This window comes from Colossoma macropomum, unplaced genomic scaffold (genome assembly GCF_904425465.1).
Source record: "Colossoma macropomum unplaced genomic scaffold, Colossoma_macropomum, whole genome shotgun sequence".
Taxonomy (NCBI): Eukaryota; Metazoa; Chordata; class Actinopteri; order Characiformes; family Serrasalmidae; genus Colossoma; species Colossoma macropomum.
Window position 1 is genome coordinate 68,819 of NW_023494897.1, and position 16,112 is coordinate 84,930.

Consider the following 16,112-nt stretch of genomic DNA (forward strand, 5'->3'; position numbering starts at 1 on the left):
GACTCATTAAGACTCCTATATATACCCCTTTGTTTTCCCTGTGTGTTTGTGAAGTCTCTGTGTTACTTTCTGAGTTCTGGTTTTCTGTGTATTACTTTCCTGTTTTTGACCCTAAGTTTGTCTCCTGGTTTTGTTAGAATGGCTCTGCTTTTGATATTGTCTGCTTGTGATTTGATCCCTGCCTGTAAGGATTATGAGTACTGGCCTGCCATAAATAAAGCCACCTCACATTTGCAACCTGTTTCAGCCATTACATTACAACTATATTTTATTTAAAGCCTCAACCCAGAAAAAATATATGTTTTGGTCTTTTTGGCCCAGGCACTTAATTTATAGAAAATAATAGCAATCTAAATTGCAATCACAGTATTGGTTAGAAAATCTGGAATTAGTTTTTTTCTCCATATTCTCTCCAGCTTGATTACCTGTAAAGAATGTTCTACATTGCTGACATACAGATGATATGCAATCATTAACAGATGTTTCACTGAGAATGTTTTGAAAGCTGCGGGTTTGTCTAACATGCTTAAAAAAAAGCTGTGTTTAGCTCTAAAATGCATTGTCTACAATAACACTAGTGGATCAAAATTCTTTATCAGATGTGGATAGTGTTCAAGAAAATGATGTTTTGGAATAAGATAATCCTAAAGCAAAGCATCAAGGAATCTTTGCCGATGCTTTTATATTTTACTGTCTAGAAAGCGATTATTCTCTTCTGTACATTTGCTCATACTCTGGTATTTGTGCTTCCACAATTAGGGGAAGGTGGCACAGCAAAGCTCAATTTTCATGAACATTCCCACCAACAGTTCAGCAATATTTTAGAGGAACTGGCTGTGGTGCATCCTTTTTATCTGCCCACCTGTATGGGAAATTTCTGATTAATTTGCGTAATTATTCAAGACTGGAATATTTTGCCCTGATTAAAGTATTAAGTTACAATGCTAACTCCAATGGTACAATACCTTCAAAAGATCATGTAACAAATCAAGTGGGTAGCCAGACAGAACGTCAAAATGTTTTAGTTTTTTTGTTAGAGCTATTAGACACATTTGTATTCTCCTGTGCAATCTGGACATGCACGTTTTAGCTCTTAGAGTAGACTGATTTGCAAACGTGCAGCACAAAGCATATAGCAGATTGCCTGAAGCTGAAACAGGCAATTATGTATGTTTTTGTAATGAAATTCCCCTGGCTCTGAGACTCCCACAAACTCCATGACCGACATGACCGATGATGCATCTCAGCACTCCAATCATGGATCTCGTTCTCCTGAATGCTAATCCTGTACACCTGTCTCTTCCAGTCATGTGTCTAGTTAGATTTACTATAAAGCATTGACTTTTAGACTAGATACTTTGCTTTTGAGTAAGAGCTGCCGAGCGATTTTTCTCATTGCCCTCTTGTTACCATTTTTGTCTGCCTTAGATTTTTTACTTTGTCTCTGCCCCTTTGGATTTGGTTGGCTGGTTGTTATAATTTTTCTTTCCTGCCTTTGGATCTTTCTGGATTTGACTTCTGCCTGTTTCATGGCCAGAAGTTCTGCCAAAGCCCTTGACAATAAAGCTTCATCCTTCGTTTTTACCACAAGTGCCTGATTCATCTGGTTGCCTTATAGACTACCTCGCCAACCATGCAGACGGCAATCAGGAGGCTTTCCAAAAGGATATTGCCAATCAGGGACAGTTGCTGGGACAACATCAACAGATATTAGTTGTCATTACCCTTGGTCTGTCCGGCAAGAATAAGCAAACTGCTGTTCTTACCGCACCGTTTGTGGCTTCTGACACTGCTTTTTCTGTCAGCAAACCAGACAAGTTTGATGGCAACCCCGAGAAATGTTGGGGATTTTTGTTACAGGGTGCCATTGCCAGTTTCCCTCAAAGCTCTGATCAAACTAAAATCTCATTTTTGATCTTACATTTATGAGATAGAGCACTAGAATAGGCAACCGCATACTGGCCTCAAGCTCAGACATTAACCTATGAATGATTCTTCTGATTTTCGCCTGGTTTCTGACCACCCCCACAAAGGAAACGCCAGTGGTGAACTTTTAATGAAACTTCGACAAGGGAATCGCTCTGTTGCAAATTATTCTATAGAATTTCACTACTCTGGCAGCAGCTGGAATGAACCAGCCTTATTAGTTGCGTTCCATCAAGGACTTAATTCAGATTTACTTGCTGAATTGGCATGCAGAGATGATAATCTGAATTTATTATATATATTTATCAATTTATTACTCTTGCTATTCATCTGGATGAGCTCTTATGTGATCAAAAATGCTCTGGCACCAGGAACTGAATTAAAATGACCTTGCCAGACAAAGCCCAGCTGGTGGAACATTTACAGGTTCCTGTGATGCCCATGAAGACCCTCCTGTGTGTCGCTGCCTTGGATGGAGAACTAGTTGGAACTGGGTTAATTACCAAATTAATGAACCCATTAGACTAATAACAAGTGTCTTTCACAATGAACAGATTAGTGTTGGACTCTTTGGAATTTTCAGTTATCTTAGGTCTCCTTTGGTTAGAGTTGCATTTTTGTCTGATTCTGATTTCATGGGCTAATGATGAACTGCTTTCCTGGTCAGATCATTGTCTTAATGTATTAAATTTCCTGTCATCCCAGTATGATCCATGTCCATAGAAAGCCCTGATACAGACCATCTATGCACTATCCTTGATATATAGTCTGACCTCCATGAAGTGTTTAGCAAAAGAAACACCAATAAATTACCACCTCACAGGCCTTATGTGATAATCCTGTCATCATGGATGACCAGAAGGTAGAAATGGTAGTGAACTGGCCTCGTCCTTCATCTGTGAAGGAGGTTCAATGCTTTGTGGGATTTGCTCATTGCTAATGAGGCATTTTTCACATTTTTTTAAGTATTGCAGCACCATTGACAGTCCTCTTAAAGGGATCTCCTAAGAAACTGTGTTGGTCCCCTCAGGCAGAAAACACATTTGACTCTCTTGAAAGAGCATTTATATCCGCTCCAATCCTAAAACACCCTGATCCCTTAAAACCATTCCTGGTAGAGGTAGCTGCATCTGAGACGGTGTATGAGCAGTTTTATCTCAGAGGTCAGGAGAAAAATCCAAAATGTTCCCCATCGTGTTCTTTTCACACATACTCACACCGGCAGAACATAACTACGGAATAGGGGACCATAAACTTGTAGTAGTGAAGTTGGCTTTAGAAGAGTGAAGACACTGGCTAGAGGGTGCCAATCATCCTTTCACTGTTTTGATGGATCATAAGAATCTAGAGTATTTACGCACAGCTAAACATCTTAACCTCTGTCTTTGCTTTTCTCAAGATTTAACTTTAGTATTTCTTTTCGCCCAAGCTCTCAACACACCAAAGCAAATCCATTATCTAGAATACGCGCAAAGGACCTGAGGACATGTTGCCTCCCCATGTCAAGGTTTCTTCTGTCCGTTGGGAGACAGACAAGGAAATAGAGAAGGAACTGGAAAACGTACTACTTAATACCTAAGTAGTGTCCTGCTGATAAAATATATGTATCAACTCAGTTTAGAAATCATTTAATCACTTGGGCTCATTCATCTCTGACCTAAGGTTATCCTGGAGAAATTATAACCCAACAATTGATATCACAGCGTTATTGGTGGGAAACAATGTGTAGTAACATTCACAATTTTGTGTCTTCTTGTTCTATATGTTCACAATGCAAAACGCCTAAGACACTCCCTGCTAGTAAACTCAAGCCATTACCTGTCCCTAACACACCCTGGTCACCCATAGCACTAGACTTTGTCACTGATTTACCTTTATCTGAAGGGTTTACTATTATTCTATCTATTGTAGACAGATTTTCACGAAGCATAAGGTTTATTTCTCTACCTTCTCTGCCCGCTGCCTTTCAGACCACTGAGATGCTAGTCAACCGTGTCTTTAATTTTTTCTGGAATCCCTGAAGATATCCTATCAGATAGGGGCCCACAATTCACTTCCTAAGTTATAATATTGCAATGATAGTATTGTAGAATTACAACATTAAAGTGGGATATTACCAGGAAAGTTCACAATATAATGGCCAAAGGGCCTCCTCCTGTTAAAATGAGACACGTTAAGGAGTGTCTCCCTGTCTCTCCTGACACATCAGCACCAGCCTGTTATTAGTATAAGAAATGGCTGAAACAGCAGTGCAAGAAAATGTGTTTATTTAGAATAAAGAGCCAGATGGAAACTGTCTGTCTGTGCTGAAGTATAATCGCAGGCTGTGACCGTCTACAGGGCTATCGGTGGGCTAATCTCTGTGCCATACAAAGAGGGCATTAAGTTTCACAGACAGTGAGAATGACGATGAAAATGATTGATCCACAAGGAGACAATGAGTTAGTGGAACTCCACCTCGCTCTGCATCTTCGCCGTCGCCGTAGCGACCGAGACCCTCCTCAAAAAAACTGGCAAGGGAGCCTGAGGAGGAAAAAGTTTGAATACCTCTGCCTTAAAGACTTCAGTGAACCGACCATCATTAATATAATAGCCTAAAGAGTGAATGCAAAAACATGCAAGGATCTGAAGTAGACAATGGGGAAAATGGTCAAAAACACAGTAAATATAAATCAGATGATGAACACTCGGTATGCAACAGATAGAGTTGGCAATACTTTGCCAAGTTAGATACGAACAGACAGGTTTATGTAGCATGTGGGAAAAGAACATCAGGTGAAAACAGTTCAGTAATCTGCTGACATGGATCTGGGAAATAATCCGTGATTGGCTGAGTCCGTGAAGTGAGTGTCCACAGGATGTCGGCCCACCTTTTGCAGCTGTAACAGCTTCAACTCTTCTGGGAAGGCTTTCTACAAGGTTTAGGAGTGTTTATGGGAATTTTTGACCATTCTTCCAAAAGCGCATTTGTGAGGTCAGACACTGATGTTAGACGAGAAGGCCTGGCCTGCAGTCTCCGCTCTAATTCATCCCAAAGGTGTTCTATCGGGTTGAGGTCAGGACTCTGTGCAGGCCAGTCAAGTTCTTCCACACCAAACTCGCTCATCCATGTCTTTATGGACCTTGCCTTGTGCACTGGTGCGCTGTCATGTTGGAACAGGAAGGGGCCATCCCCAAACTGTTCCCACAAAGTTGGGAGCATGAAATTGTCCAAAATCTCTTGGTCTGCTAAAGCATTAAGAGCTCCTTTCACTTGTGGAGACTCGTCCATCGGATTGCCAGATGGAGAAGCATGATTTGTCACTCCAGAGAACACATCTCCACTGCTCTAGAGTCCAGTGGCGGCGCTTTACACCACTGTATTCGACGCTTTGCATTGTGCTTGGTGATGTAAGGCTTGGATGCAGCTGCTTGGCCATGGAAACCCATTCCATGAAGCTCTCTATGCTGTTCTTGAGACCTCTGCGCACTATGCGCCTCAGCATCCGCTGACCCCGATCTGTCATTTTACGTGGCCTACCACTTTGTGGCTGAGCTGCTGTCGTTCACAATCACTTCCACTTTGTTATAATACCACTGACAGTTGACTGTGGAATATTTAGTAGCGAGGAAATTTCATGACTGGACTTGTTGCACAGGTAGCATCCTCTCACGATACCATGCTGGAATTCACTGAGCTCCTGAGAGCGACACATTCTTTCACTAATGTTTGTAGAAGCAGTCTGCATGCCTAGGTGCTTGGTTTTATACACCTGTGGCCATGGAAGTGATTGGAACACCTGAATTCAATGATTTGGATAGGTGAGTGAATACTTTTGGAAATATAGTGTATTTACCTTAATTGATCTCAACCAGATTGAAGTCTGAGTCTATCTTATTTCGGAAAACTTATACTTCTAGCATTAGTCATAGGTTTTCATTGTTTGGTCTGAATACTTCTGTGTAATATTTACTTTATATACTTTTCCTTACCGTATTTTGGTAACACTTTGCATTACCTTACATTAAAGTTTCATTAAATAACATTAAGCATTGTATTAGTTAGTCATAGCATACCTGAATTTTTATAAACCTCATGCTATGGCACAGGTTCCCAATCCCATTCCTGGCAACCTCACACTATGCATTATGCATATTTTTGTGCTTTGTCAAATCTAGCACACCTGATTCAATTTAGCTATGTAAACAAGCTCCATGTCAACTGAATCAGGCACAAGGAAAAAGAAAATAATGAAAAGGAAGTAAGGAAAACATAAATGTGCAGTGTATAGGGTCATCAGGACTGGGATAAGGGAACCCTATGCTATTAATTATGAAAGGTATAATGCAGTGTTGATTAATCCTGCTCCTGGTGACCCACAGCACTACACAGTTTTAATTATTCCTTGACAACACACCTGATTCAGCTCATCAACTGAATATGAAGCTCTTTGTGAGCTGGATCAGTTGTATTGGCTCAGAGAACTGTCGAAACTATGTAAATTACATTAGAAAATAAGAATTACACTGTGTCTGTAATTTTACAGTACAGGATCAAAAAATTATATTAAATTTGATGTTATATTGGCCAATTTGCGAAAGTAAGTTACCTGCAAGTGGACTCTAACTTTAGTTTTTTTTAAAAAACATGTATTTTTAACAATCAATTGTGTAGTGAATTACAAATAAGATACCACTTGTTTCAGTCCGTTTAATACATTATAGCCATAAATTTCTTTGCTGGTTGCTGATTCTAGATTTTTAAGTTGACACAAAAACATTTCACAGTATGGACAGGAAGATCAGACAGGATGTATTTGCAAATGCATCCTACATTTACCGCCCTCAAGCAGTCTTACAAAACCCTGGTCCTGGAGGTCACTGATCTGCACATTTTTGTGCTTTCCTTTCTTTAATCCACCCACTTTAACTCTGTAAGAGATTGTTCACAGAGTTTGTATTCAGGCTATTTTTACTATAAAAGAATTACACTTATTGTTAAACTTATTTTTTCTTATTTATTTGTTTGGTTTAATTAATGAACAACTGTGTTTAATATTATTGTTCCTTGTGAAATAATAAAACATTTTATATGAATTTACAATTTATTTACACTGCCATTCAAATTATTGCAGTGTAGTTTCTCATGCCTTTCAGTCTTATACCAATGTAACTGGAAGGTCTAGCTAGAGCTCGCAGTAGCCACAGCAGAAAGGGGCATTTGGCCTTGGTACAACCACACCAGTCTGAAACCTTTTTTGAGACTGGTGTGGATGTTCAGTCGTGCAGTGCGACCCACAGTGCACTGCAGTTATATCTATCCTTCGTGCCTGTGAAGCGTCTGTTGCTTCTAAATGTTCCAGGAGAAGTGACTGCAGCCTCATAAAAGTGTTGGGGGAGGTAGCTGGTCGTTCTTCACTGTTACACTTTTCTCAGTTATTATAGGATCTTTTACAGCTCTGTACATCCTATTGGGGCAATAGAAACCAATAAATCCAATTCTTATAGTGCACATCTGTTAAATGGTTATCACATTCAACCAAATCATAACTTACTGTTTACTGCTCTTGCATAAAGTAGGCTCAATAACCAAATGTAGTGAAACATACCTCTTACCACCTGTGGTGCCATCTAAAAATCTTCAAATGACCGTCGCCACTAACAAAACAAGTAGCTGTGGAGGATTGTGTAGCTCTAGACACACTGAGTAGAAGTCATTAAGAGTCCATTAAGCACCCCTTTAGCCCTGGAAACTCCTCTTACGTAGTGATGGTGAAGTGGTTGGTCCTGCCATCACAAGAGCCACCGTTCTCACCTGTAACCTGGCATGCAGAGATCCAACCACCTCTCTGACTGCCTGACTACAAGAGAAAATGGTGCTGACAGGCAATTTGGATGCACCAGTAAAACATAGCTAAATTTAAACATCCAATAACAGTGAAATGATAATGTGATAAAATACTTTATATTCTTCATTTTGTACTATAAACAGTAAGAAATTAACAAATATCACCAAGAAGACTTTAGAATGTGAACTCACAGCCTTTCCATATGCAGCTCATGTCTAGTTAGCTATCATTCTGTTGCTGCTCTCTGTCTTTCAGGCAGTTAACTCCATGTTTGCCATCTGCTAACTTAATTAGGCATCTCTTGCGAGGGTGAAATATAACTAATAATCCATTTTACAGAAAATATAAACTTAATGTGATAGATGCTGTGCTGTAATGATAATAGGCTAATTCGCCACACGAAACATTGTGAGAAAATAATTGTTTGTGCAGGTACAAGAGGAAATGCAAGTTATTCAACTTTGGAGGAGTGAAAAACCATGCTCAGAATTTTTCTTCTTTTCTTCATTCCGGCAGCTCAGAAACGTTCATTGACCCAACTAAAAATGTGTATCTTATTGCACTGATGCAAAATTTCGAAGTTGGCTGAATGCACAATTTGAAATAAATGTAACCATTTTTTTTATGTTGAATACATGTTATACATTAAGTTTTATTTACTGACCCCCTGAATCATTTTAAGAGTGTCATATCAAGAGCCATATAAAAGGGCCATTGATGTGGGCAGTGGGAGTACTAAGGGTGCGACAGCACCCCCAGATTTCAGGGTTGGTTAACTATAATAATCTGAATGTAGTGAAGACCTATATCTGCTTGTTTTAGAATGGAGTTTGTATTTTTATTTTTATTCATATCTTAAAACGTGAAGTGGCTCCACTGTTTATGTTAACAATATATTTTCAATACAGTAAGCTGAATCATTCCCTTGCCCACTGCTGGCCGTTTTGGGGCTGTGTCACCAAAACACACTCAAGGTGAGGTGCAAAGAGGAAAAGTGTGTGCAGAGCTGTATTGTAAAAATTCATCCTAAAAAAATATCATGTGGTAACAAGTAAATTAACTACTTTTATTCCACCTAAATAAATATTTCTGTTTATTTTAAATAAACAGTTCTTTCAAACTAATCTTTTGAGTTAAAGAAAAACTAATTCAATTGCTTGTTACCACATGAAGTCGTTTTTTAGGTTGAACTGACAAACCATTTTTTACAGTGTGAGCCCAAAAGCTTTTTTTAATGTAATTATGTCCTGCCCGTTGAATAAATTTTATTAACTGCTCAGAGTATGTTTGAGTGTTATGGTGGGCATGACAATTTGCACAATTTGCTCCACACATCAACAATCTGATTGGATGTCACTAAATTCATTTTATCCAGAAGGAGAGAAAGCAGAGAAATCAGGGTGTGCATCAGTGCTTTAACATGTCAGTTACAGTATGTCGGTATATTGTTGTCTCTTGCCATGTTATGGCTTGTCATTACATACTCTGTTTGATGTAAATTATAAAAAAATTCAAATAAAGCAAATCATTTTGCATGATGCTACCATTATACTGCTTAAAATATCCCCCTCAACTTAAAACACCTTCCCACATCCCTAACAGGGACATACTTAGCCCCAAACTACCAGGTCTGGGTTTCCCAAAAGCATCTTAGCCATAAGATAGTTCTTAAATGGAGCATCACAATGAACACTTCCTCTACCAATTAAGTTGATATTTACACCAAGACGATTTTGGGAAGCACATATTTTTTAGTAAGGTAGAAAACTCTTTGCTAAGGCCAACCCATCTTAATGTTGCTATATATGATACGCTTTCAAGGCAAGCATGTCAATAATGGAGTTTTCAATGGTAAATATATAGTGTGAAATACTGTGAAACACCTTAGTAAAAGGTGAATTCCACCAGTATTTCAAATTGTCCAAAAATTAAATTAATAAGGTGTAAAGCTTATTAAAGCTTAAAGGGTGCTGTTGCCTATTCCAGTGGTCACTGGGCCGAAGACAGGAAACACCTTGGACAGGCATATGCTAATCATTTAAACTCTATTTTTACTTTAAAGTAGTACAAACACAAAATATCAAATGTTGAAACTTGTTGAAATTTTATTGTTTTTTCGAAAAATATATGCCCATTTTGAATTTGATGCCAGCAACACATTTCAACATCTAGTGAAGTTGTGCAATGCCATAAACACCTGGTGGAACATATCACCACTAATTAGGTTAATTGGCAACAGGTCAGTCACATGTTTGGGTATAAAAGACCACCCCAGAGAGGCTTCAGAAGTAAAGATGAGGAGGGGTTCACCACTCTGTGAAAGACTACATGATCAAATAGTGAAACAATTCAAGAATAACATTTCAACATAAAATAGCAAAGAACTTAGGGATCATCATCATCTACAGTACATAACATCATTATAAAATTCAGAGAATCTGGAGAAATTTCTGTATGCAAGGGACAAAGCCAAAAACCCAAGGTTGGCTGGCCATGATCTTGGGGCCCTCAAGTGGCACTGCATTAAAATCAGACATAATTCTGTAGCGGAAATCATTGCATGGGCTCAGGGACACTTCTGAAAACCATTATATGTGAAAACAGTGCGTCACTATGTCACACATTCAACGGCCTCCAGCAAGGAATCGGACTTCATCTCCCAGACTCCTCTGGGGGATCACATGACGGAGCAACTTCCCTCTGACTCGGACTCAGACATGGACTCCTTTTCCCACAATACAGTGGGGACTCGCGTGACTTCGAACTCCCGCTCGCGCACCAATCAGCGCTCTGCATCTCCAGAATACTAACTGGTTTCACCTGTGTTTCTATTCACATGACTAGTTAGTTTACTTTAAAAGCCCGGGCTTCAGATAGGTTAAGTGCGAAGTATTGTATCACTTTGATCTACTGAGCGTTTGTATATTCTTGCCTGTTTTTCCGTTTATTGACCACCATTTTGTATCTTCGACTTTGCCTTTTGCCTTACCCCTTTTTGTGCCTTTGCCTATTTGGACTGACCTGTGTTTTTGACCTCCTTGCCTGTTTTTGTGACCTCGTTTTTGCTCTGCCCTTCCGCTTTGTGATTATATTGGTCATTCTTCTTACATCCGCAAGCATCTGTATTCTGTTGGCTCCTGACAGAATACTTCGCCGTACTATGCAGACGGCGGATCCAGAAGCCTTTCAAAAGGCTTTAACCGAACAAGGACAACTCCTTGGCCGACATCAACAAGTGCTTTCTGGAGTTACTCATTCGTTAGAGTCCATAGCCCAACAACAAGCGGATCAACAAACCCAGCTAGCTCAACTGGTCGCCAGCGTCAAGGGACTCACGAGCCAACTACAGAATATGAACCTAGCAGAGCAGACAGTAAGCACTATGTTATCTAATACCGCAGCTGCTGCTTCACCAGCAGTTTTTCCTGTAAGTAAACCCGATAAATACGAGGGCAATCCTGATAAATGTCGTGGGTTTCTACTGCAATGTTCGGTCTTTTTTGATAATTCTCCCGTCAGTTCTGATCAGGCTAAGATTGCTTTTGTTTTTTCGCGCCTATCAGAGAAAGCGCTGGAACGGGCCACCGCCAGTTGGGCACAAATCCGTCGTATGTCCTATGCGCAGTTTATTGAGGAGTTTAAGTTGGTTTTTGATCACCCTTACGAGGGCAAGATTAGTGGAGAGCTATTAGCTCAATTACGTCAGGGAAACCGTTCGGTGGTGGACTATTCTCTAGAATTTCGCACCCTGGCAGCCAGCAGTGGATGGAATGAGGCAGCTCTATTAGTGATGTTTCGACAGGGACTTAATGCAGACATATTAAATGAATTAGCTAGTAAAGATGACGACCTAAGTTTGGATGGACTGATAACATTAGCGATTAAGCTTGATCATCTGATGCACTCCAGAACGAAAAACCGCATGGAAAAGACCCCACGGAGAAATTTGCAACATGTTAGAGTTTCCAAGGACAATGGTGAGGCCACAGAACCCATGCAGTGTGACTCTTCGAGGTTGTCACAGGAGGAGCGACGGAGACGACTGGACCAACATCTCTGTCTGTATTGTGGCAAAGACGGACATCAAGTTCGTGATTGCCGTGCCAGGCCTCCTAAAAGCAAGGCACCGACCCCTGGACAGCACGTGGAGTACACTCCACGTGCTAATGTGGTGAGTGTGCCCACAAAGGGGTTGGTTTCAAGATCCATGATGTTACCTGTAAATATATACTGTCATCCCTATTCTCTTTCTGTTTCAGCGTTGATCGACTCAGGATCTGAGGGTAACTTCATTAATGCCAGACTGGTGGAGCAGCTACAGATTCCAGTACAGCAACTGCAACCCAGTCTTAAAGTGGCAGCAATGGATGGAGGACCGGTGGGTCGGGGAATCATCTCAAACATCACGAAACCAGTGACAATGCTAGCCAGTGCTCTTCACCAAGAAGAACTATCTTTTTTAGTGTTACCCCATTCAGATTTTGAGTTGATTCTAGGACTTCCCTGGCTGCAGAAACACAACCCTAACATTTTATGGTCTGAGCACACTATCACCAAATGGTCTGACTATTGTATCCAGAACTGCATTATTCCTCCTACCATCTCTCTTTTATCCACTTCCATAGAAAGCCCAAATGCTGATGTCACCTTTGAGCTTCCTCTAGAATACACAGACCTGAAGGAAGTTTTTAACAAGAAGAACGCTACAAAACTACCTTCTCACCGCTCTTATGACTGTGCTATAGAACTTATTGAAAATCCGGTCCTGCCCAAAGCTAGAGTGTACCCTCTTACTCAAGAAGAACAAAGAGCACTAGATGTATATATAGAAGAAGCCCTAGAGCAAGGCTTCATCAGACCGTCCACGTCTCCCATAGCATCCAGTTTCTTCGTTATTAAGAAGAAGGACGGGGGCCTTCGCCCTTGCATAGATTACCGAGCCCTAAATCAGATCTCCAAATCCTATCCCTATCCTTTACCATTGGTTCCGGTAGCTCTAGAACAACTTCAAGGAGCAAAGTTTTTCACCAAGTTGGACCTCCGTAGTGCCTATAATCTAATTAGAATAAAGCAAGGAGACGAATGGAAGATGGCATTTTTGACCACTAGGGGGCACTATGAGTACCTGGTTATGCCCTTCGGGCTCTCTATCGCCCCCTCTGTATTTCAAGCGTTTATCAATGATGTTTTTAGAGACATGTTAGGTCAATTTGTCATCGCTTACCTGGATGACATCCTGGTATACTCTCCCTCCTTCGAATCCCACGTACAACATGTTCGAACTGTTCTCCAGAGGTTGTTAGAAAACAACTTGTTTCTCAAAGGGGAAAAGTGTGAGTTTCACCTGCAATCGGTAGCATTCCTAGGATATGTCATCAGCCCACAGGGCATCACCATGGACGACCACAAAGTCGAGACGGTAGTACGCTGGCCAAAGCCATCCTCAGTAAAGGAGTTACAGAGGTTTTTAGGTTTTGCAAATTTTTATCGCAGGTTTATTCGAAACTTTAGTAGCCTTGCAGCCCCTCTCACTTCACTCTTGAAGAGAAACCCCAAGAAACTTCAGTGGACAGAACAGGCAGATCAGGCTTTTCAGCATCTGAAAAACGCATTCACTACTGCTCCCATCTTGAAACATCCTGATCCTTCACAGCCATTTATAGTAGAGGTTGATGCCTCAGAAACAGGTGTAGGTGCGGTTTTATCACAGCGAACTGGTTCCCCTCCAAAGTTGCATCCAATCGCCTTCTTTTCACATAAGCTAACGCCCTCGGAAAGGAATTATGGCATTGGAGACCGCAAATTGCTTGCTGTAAAACTTGCCTTAGAGGAATGGCGTCACTGGTTGGAAGGAGCCAACCATCCCTTCACGATACTCACCGACCACAAAAATTTAGAATATCTCCGAACTGCTAAAAGACTTAATGCACGTCAAGCTAGATGGTCCCTATTCTTTGCACGCTTCCAATTCCACATCACATATCGACCCGGCTCCCGTAACACCAAAGCGGATGCTCTTTCTAGAGTTTACCAACAAGACACACAAATTCCCCAGTTGGTAATGCCCGAACGGATTCTTCCACCAGAGGTGACCATCTCTTCCATTCGATGGCAAATCGATGAAGAGATTGAAAAGGCGTTAACCAACATACAAGTGCCAAGCCAATGTCCCCCAGGAAAGCTCTATGTCACCGAACAGTTTAGAAAACAGCTCATCACGTGGGCTCATTCCTCTTTGACTTCCGGACACCCAGGAGAGACCCGAACTCATCAGCTTTTGGCTCATAGATACTGGTGGGAGTCTATGACCCAAGACATCCATTCCTTGGTATCCTCATGTTCCACATGTGCTCAGTGTAAGACTCCCAAGACATTACCCGCCGGTAAGCTAATGCCTTTACCCATACCCAACAGGCCATGGTCACACATAGCAGTGGACTTCGTAACAGATCTGCCTGAATCACAGGGTTTTACCACCATATTGACTGTAGTAGACAGATTTTCTAGGGGAGTACGTTTCATACCTTTTAATAATCTCCCTAGTGCTTTTCAGACAGCAGAGGCCTTGTTCCAGTATGTATTCCGTATATTCGGGATACCTGAGGATATCGTATTGGACAGAGGAGCTCAGTTCACCTCCCAGGTATGGGCTGCGTTTTTTGAGCATCTTGGAGTCTCTGTGAGTCTTTCGTCCGGATATCACCCACAGTCAAACGGACAGTGCGAAAGGACTAACCAGGAATTGGGAAAATTTCTAAGACTGTTTTGTTTTAACAACCTGGCGGATTGGTCAAAATATCTGGTTTGGGCTGAAATTGCACAGAACTCTTTGACCTGTTCCACTACTAAAATGACACCTTTCCAGTGCATTTTAGGGTACCAACCTCCGATAGCTCCCTGGACTGGTACTCAGACAGATGTGCCAGCCGTAGATGAATGGATGAAGCGCAGCGAACAAGTGTGGGAGGAAACGCATCAGCGCATAGAAGCGGCTTTAAGACGTCAGAAGGAACAGGCTGACCGTCATCGAGGTCCAACACCAGTGTTCCAACCAGGAGACCGTGTCTGGCTGTCCACGAGGGACTTTCGCCAGTATGAGGGAAGTTGCAGAAAGTTGAAGCCCAAATACATTGGGCCCTTCAAAGTTCTGAAACGTGTGAATGATGTGACTTATAGATTAGACCTTCCCCCGCATTTTAGAGTGTCTCGTTCATTCCATGTCTCTCTCTTGAAACCAGTTGTTACAGGGCCATTGGATGAGGCTACGCCAGATGTCTCACCCCCACCACCGGAACTGATAGATGGGGCCCCAGTCTATGCTGTCCGAAGGCTGCTGGACTCAAGGAGACACGGCGGGCAGTTGCAGTACCTTGTGGACTGGGAAGGGTATGGACCTGAGGAACAATGTTGGGTACCCGCTGAGGACGTGTTAGACCCTGCTCTAATAACTGAATTCCACAGCAAGCACCCGACAAAACCCGCTCCTCGTCCCAGGGGTCGCCCGCGTAAGGGGCTTCCCATTTCTCGTCCAGCCCGCCTGCGAACTCCTTGCAGGGAGAATCCACTGCTCCGGCGCCTCGGCAGCTCTGGTTCTGCCCCTATTCAAGAACGTGGTGGTGTGCGTGGTAGGCGTCCTGGTCGTCCTCGTTTCGAGGCCCTCCCGGACTCTTTGGGGGGGGGGTACTGTCACACGTTCAACGGCCCCCAGCAAGGAACCGGATTTCATCTCCCAGACTCCTCTGGGGGATCACATGACGGAGCAACTTCCCTCTGACTCGGACTCAGACATGGACTCCTTTTCCCACAATACAGTGGGGACTCGCGTGACTTCGAACTCCCGCTCGCGCACCAATCAGCGCTCTGCATCTCCAGAATACTAACTGGTTTCACCTGTGTTTCTATTCACATGACTAGTTAGTTTACTTTAAAAGCCCGGGCTTCAGATAGGTTAAGTGCGAAGTATTGTATCACTTTGATCTACTGAGCGTTTGTATATTCTTGCCTGTTTTTCCGTTTATTGACCACCATTTTGTATCTTCGACTTTGCCTTTTGCCTTACCCCTTTTTGTGCCTTTGCCTATTTGGACTGACCTGTGTTTTTGACCTCCTTGCCTGTTTTTGTGACCTCGTTTTTGCTCTGCCCTTCTGCTTTGTGATTATATTGGTCATTCTTCTTACATCCGCAAGCGTCTGTATTCTGTTGACTCCTGACACACTACATCCAATAAAAATTAAAACTCTACCATGCAAAGAAGAAAGCATATCTAAACAGGATCCAGAAACACTGCCACTTGATTTTTATTTTTTTTTGGAAATTAAGGACACTGAGTCCCCCAGGCAAAAAGGGAGAGGGACCAT